The following is a 6,000-nucleotide window of genomic DNA, read 5'->3' on the forward strand; positions in this document are numbered from 1 at the left end:
GCCAGAACTCCTGTAACCTGACTTGGCTGCCCAGTACTCCTCTCCTGCTGGGTGTGCAGCAGTGACATGTGACACTTTGGATCATGTCGCTGTTCTGTTTAGCACAATTTGAATGATTGCAGAAAGCTGGTAGAGGTGGAATTCAGTAGAGGGGAAGTTGACACACTACGGTGAAAAAGAATGTTTGTTGTGCAAAAGCAAGCTCGGGTTTATATGGACTGTGCACAGAAATGCTTGTGGGAGCAGAAAGCTTTGGCTTTCAGGTAATGGTCCTAAATGTAGTGAGTTTTAAGAACCTCCATTCCACTCTGATTTAGAATCAAAGGTCACTTGCCAAAGACTCGTCTCTCACCTTTCTTTCTGTTACTTTTCCCAGCTGCAGTGGTGGGTGGCAGAGAGCGGGCACGGATACCAGCATGAGTCACGATGAGATGGGGAGGGCTGTATCTCCGGCGCTCAGAGCAATGCCGGCCCGGCCCGCCTGGTGGCAAACTGCTTTCACTGGAAGTGCCTCTCCGTTCAGGTCTGGGAACAACAAAATGCGCTCTCTGGGATTGGAGGCTGTAATCTCATCCCCCTGCATTTTCGCGTTTTCAGGGCCCTGCTCATCCTTCTCGAATAGCAATATTGTCTCCATCGGATACTGTCTTAACAAACGCGGAATTCGTGCTGCAGAGATAGCGTCTGTGTCTCAAACTTCAGAGAGTTTCTGGGGGCAAAAGTTTTCTTCATCTTCTCCCTGTAGTCCTGGAATGGCAGAAATCAATATTCTGACATCTGTAAATCCTTTGTTCCCCTTTTCACCAGGGCTTTATCAGCTTTGGGAGGGAAGGATGGGGGGAAGAGGACGTTGAGAGAGCCATTGTCCCTTCTCTCAGGAATGATCTGGAACAACTATGCAAATCTTCATTTGAAGACCCTGGGAACTGGGGGAGGGCTTTAGCTCCGAGCTCAGTGGGAGGGGAGCTCTGAATCCGTGCTCACACACTCCTGCCTAGTGCAAGGAGCTGGGAAGTCTTTTGAATGAGCAGAAGAGACATTTTGTGCTTTGTGCGCTCCTGTGAGGCTTCGCACTCTTTATGTCTCCTGATTTGTGCCTTTTTTTCTGCCTACTTCTTCTAAATGTTTGCATAAGAATTGGCGGGCGGGGGGGGTGGAGAGAGAGAGATCCAAGAGCTGCGATTAGCAGCGATGAAGTCAGAAGGGTGCAGCACCGCTCCTGCCCCCCTCTCACACCCTGGAGTCTTCCACCAAGCAGTGGAGCAGCTGCAGTGGTTCTAACATACCTACATCCCGATTGCTAGCATTAGCATATGGCACAGGCACAGTTTCAGTAAAGCAAATGATTCAGCTGGTCAGGAGTAGTGGAGTAGAATAATTTGCAGTTGTGAAATTATCATTTAGCCAGGTCTTAAAAAGCCACCTCTTACAGGGGCAAAGACCCACAGAGCAGAACTTGCTTTGTGAAATCCTATGGTCTGTCCTGGCTTGGCTCTGAGCTCCTTGTCACCTGTTTTGTATTAGGGCAGGGTCACAGTAACTAATAAGTTTCCTGGAAGTTATGTAGAGTCCTCCGCAGGCCTCATGGAAGGGGAGAGATCCTGACTTTGTAGCCACATGGATGAACAGGACAGTAGGGGAGGGATAGTTCAGATACATATCTAGGCATTTTTGTGTTTGTAACTACTGTAAAGGCAGTCATAGTCCTTTTGATTTCCTGACCTTCATTTTCAGGTCATCTGTCTCGCTGTTTGTTTTTCAAACTTTGAGGGGTTTAATGTTCCAGAAAACTAAAAATTACTTTTGAGCAATGACAGCCCTGGAAAATGCAACACTACTCTCTCTCCCAAGCAGCTGAGAATATGTGGCCGTTTAAAAACCGCACCTTCTGTCAAAATCATAGGAACACACACCCTGAGACCTGAGTCTATGCTACCTCCCTCGTTAAAGCCAAAGCAGTGTAAACCACTGGTGTTTGTCCTCCAAGTACTTTACTGCTTTGTGGAGGGAAAGTGCATCACAAGCATGGTCTCATGCACAATTGGGTCTGAATCTGCTCTCGCTTTTCCATGTGTAACTCTAGAAAGACTCAGCTGACTGGGGCAAACCCCTGGGATTGTGCTAGCTGGAAACCAGCCTGGATATGCCTTCTGGCTCCTGTAAGTGCCCCCAGCACCTGTGCACGCTCCCATATCCATGCAGATGCTTTTCTGAGTACACTTGTTTGCATGAGGGCTGGTGTGTGAATGCCCATTCTTCTTACGCACGCCTCACATACGCATGCAAACACACATCCTCGAGTGCACACAGCCATTCCCTTTCTCTCATACACATTTGTGCACATACACAGACCTTTTTGAAAGCTCCTGTTTTCAGAAAGGTTTTATTTATAGGTCCTGCCTGGTTGTGAATGTGAAAGGGAGAAAGCCCCTCAGAGGGTTCCTTTCATGTGTAAATCAGCCTAGGCTGAGAGCATTGGGGTCACTGAGAGGAGGATTTCACTCTTAATTACTCAGAGAGAAAGCAGGCAAGGGACTTTCTCAAATTAACAGGGTTGTTCTCTGCTGGGGAAATCAGCTTGAGACGCCCAAATTTCTCTTGCATCAGACTTCGGGCTCTGATTCACAGTCCTCTTCTGCCAGTAGCAAGAGCTGTCTATGTGGCATTTGGAACAAACTATTCAGCTTCCAAAACAGCTTAGTTATTAAAGATGATTATGCTGACTCTAATAATTGGGTGTTCTTTTGAGACCAACAGAAGAGCTGACCTAGCTTGCTTTGTTTTTATGCTACTTTTATTGACAAAGATATTAGTCTGTGATACATATATCTGTGACTCTGTCTGAAGACCTCAGTATTCTTTCAGATCTGACAACTCACACTTCTCTGCCAAGTAGAAAAAGTGTCCAGAGATTAGTCCAGTGAGCAGCACTCTGAACTTGAACTTGAAACCAGCACTGAATTCCCAGTTCAGCCATCGAATGCCTTTGTATCCTTAGCTGTGGAATGGAGTAATCTCTCTAGAATGGGGCTGTTAAGAACAAAAGTCAATATGTATTGTGATACTCTTGGTAATAAGGCTGTGAATGCCAAGGAAAACGGGTGTGTCTGAAGAGATGTGTCTTTTTCCTGGGATGCAATACAAGCACGGGGATTCCTCTGCTGAAGTAGCAATGTCATCTTTCATCCCTGGTCATAAAACTGAGTCTGGAAACCTACTGCAGAGGTGAGAACTCCCAGTCACAAGTCACTGAGTTTTCTGGAGGGACTTCAGAGTGCTTGAGGTACCACACACTAATAGGAGGTGTAGCTGACAGGAGTTGCAGTTGCAGGGAAGAAATCTGTGTTGTCAAGTGCACACTCATACAAGCATGTGAGTGTGCACTTATATGTTTTAACTTCACTTGACAAAGAGAAATTTACACCTTCTCATCTGTACCTCCTTGTCATATATGGCCTCTGCTTTTCTGAACAGGAAATAAATCAGTTGAGGGCTGAACATTCCCAGCCCATGCACAAATAATCTCCTGAGAGCCTTGATTGGGGATTCTTGGAGCTGTGTTAGTTCAGGTTGCCTGGGAAGGTGGAGGGTTTTGTCTGGGAGCACCTGTTTGATGATGCTGGCTCATAGTGGTGGGAGCCATTGGCAGATGAGGTCAGCAGTCTGAAGTATCTGCAGAGGTCAGAGGGAAATGAATGGGTCATTTCTCTTGCAAATGAGTTGCAGCCTGGAGCAGCCCTAGCAGAGCCCAGCATGTGGGTCCAGGCTGTTGCTTTTATGAGCTAATGGAAATGGGGCCCAAAAGGACTTCTCTGATGGAGTTCTGTCACAGCCTTTGTTATCTTTCTCTCCTGCAGCATGCACTGGGTATAGAATATGGATTGGTTATCCTGGCTACCAGCACAGTCAAGAGGATGAAGGTTTTATGGCTGCATAGAAAACCTTGGGCTGCAGGGTATCCTTATTGCCATTCCAGGAGGAAAGTCTTGGTTTAAGATGCAGAACACATGCATATTTCTGCTTTAGTGCTCTTTTTTTTACCCAACCTACACTAAAATGAGTAAATCTAAGGGCTGCTTTAAAATAATGCACATAACTGACTAATAGATTCAAAAGCCTGGATTCTTTTCTTCATTCTGGTGGCAAATTGTCAGTTAATCTGCAAAACCCTATGAATGTCTCACTTTTTCTGCAAAACACTGAAGAAAGGTTACTGTTAGCACTGTCTGTCAGTGAAATCTCTTAGTCTACTTTTATGCAACATTACTTTCTCTGAATTGTTGATTTAGAATTAATTTTAATGTTATATAAACAGTGTCAGTTCTCTCTAGCCATTTGCTGTTTTGCTTCTTTGCAGACCACCAGGGAACTCCTTTAGCTGTGACATTGTAATGGGAGGTGGAGACACCTCGAGGAGAAGGTCGACACAGACAACAGCAATTACAGTCAATAACATCTTGACTTGCCTCGATTACAGGTTTATGTGTGCTCTGTGCATGTCATCTTTCCTATGTACAGGTATTTGCAATGAGGCAGGACATGAAAATAACTGTTTCCTTAGTAGGAGCTCTAGGAGCAGCTTCCTATTATTATCATTGTCTTTTCACAGCCTCAGATAGAGTAGGGCAGGGTAAGGGTTTTAAGGGAAGGCAGCTAAGGTTGGAGTAAATGAGTTTTTTCTCACTGCTGTGATGTTGCAGCCATGACAAGCAGCTAGAAGTTAGAACAGCCCTGGGACTGCCAGAAATTACACTAAAGGGAAAAATGAACTTATGTTTAAATTTTACTTCTCAACCTCTGCTGTGTGTGGAGGGTTGTTTTTTATGGCTTTCATCTCTATTTTCCTTTAGAAACCTCAGGAAAACTGTCCACCCTTCAAATCTGTTTTGATGTGTTTTAAATGCATTATATGGAGCACATCCACTCTCAGTAGGTTGCAGAAAGAGGCCATAAAATCATAACACATCTTTGGAGGGGTAAGCTTGTTCTTTATTTCCTAGAAGCATCAGCCAGGTTTACACCACTTTGTGTAGGAAGAGCTGCAGGAGAAGATGAATGTTCCTGAGGGCTCAGAGACAGTTTCATGTTTGGGGTAAGGCTGAAGTTAGCTGTGGAGCCTGTGTCCAGGCAGTAATTTGACAGCAGATATGGGCACACAGTAATGCAGGCTCTGAAAACTGCAGAAGCCTGCTGAGTTATTGTGAGGTGGAGGAGCTTTTCTGTTTGTGGGCACATGAGTCTGCCTGCCTCACATCGTGCAGACATAACTGAGATGTAAAAGAGGCTGGCAAATTGCAGAACACTGATGGAAGGGGAGACAGGGGGCTGAAGAAGAGAAGTTAAGAGTGTGTAGACAAAGGGCTCAAGCCTAGTTGTGAATTCCTAGCAGGTACTTGGTCTTTAAATGAAAACGTTTGTCAAGCAACATACTGATTTAATGTGGGAATTGGATAGATATCTGCAAAGGTCTTTTGGTTTGTGGTGTTACCAGAGGAGATTTAACAGAGAAGGCAGTTTTATTTTCTCCCAAGGTATATATTTGTTCACGTACCAAAACTATATAGGGCAGGCAGTATAGGTGACATCACACAAAGTGAGACACAGATGATACATATAATGTTTCTACAGATTTGGACTGATTGTAAATAAGGCATATAATGTAATTTCTTTCTGGTAGTGTCTGACCATACCATCAGCACCATTGTTGGATTATGCAGGGCCTTAATCAGCTGCACTTTGCTACACCTGGCTGCTGCTCTGTGTCCCCTGTCCCACAGACCCACTCCTCTTTTACCTGGGCGATGCACCTGGCATTTCCATTTTGAGCAGCACCTTTCTCGGACCCTTCATTGTGTTCTGTCACTGCACTGGGACCTCAGTGTCATGATGTAGTGCCTTGGCTGTACTCGGCAGTGGCTGTGATCAGGCTGCACCGAACTGCTGGGACAGATGCATTCCACAGAGCCCAGCCAGCAGCTCTGTCTGGGCTGTGTGTAACCC

This window comes from Coloeus monedula (assembly GCF_965178545.1).
Source record: "Coloeus monedula genome assembly, chromosome: 18".
NCBI lineage: Eukaryota > Metazoa > Chordata > Aves > Passeriformes > Corvidae > Coloeus > Coloeus monedula.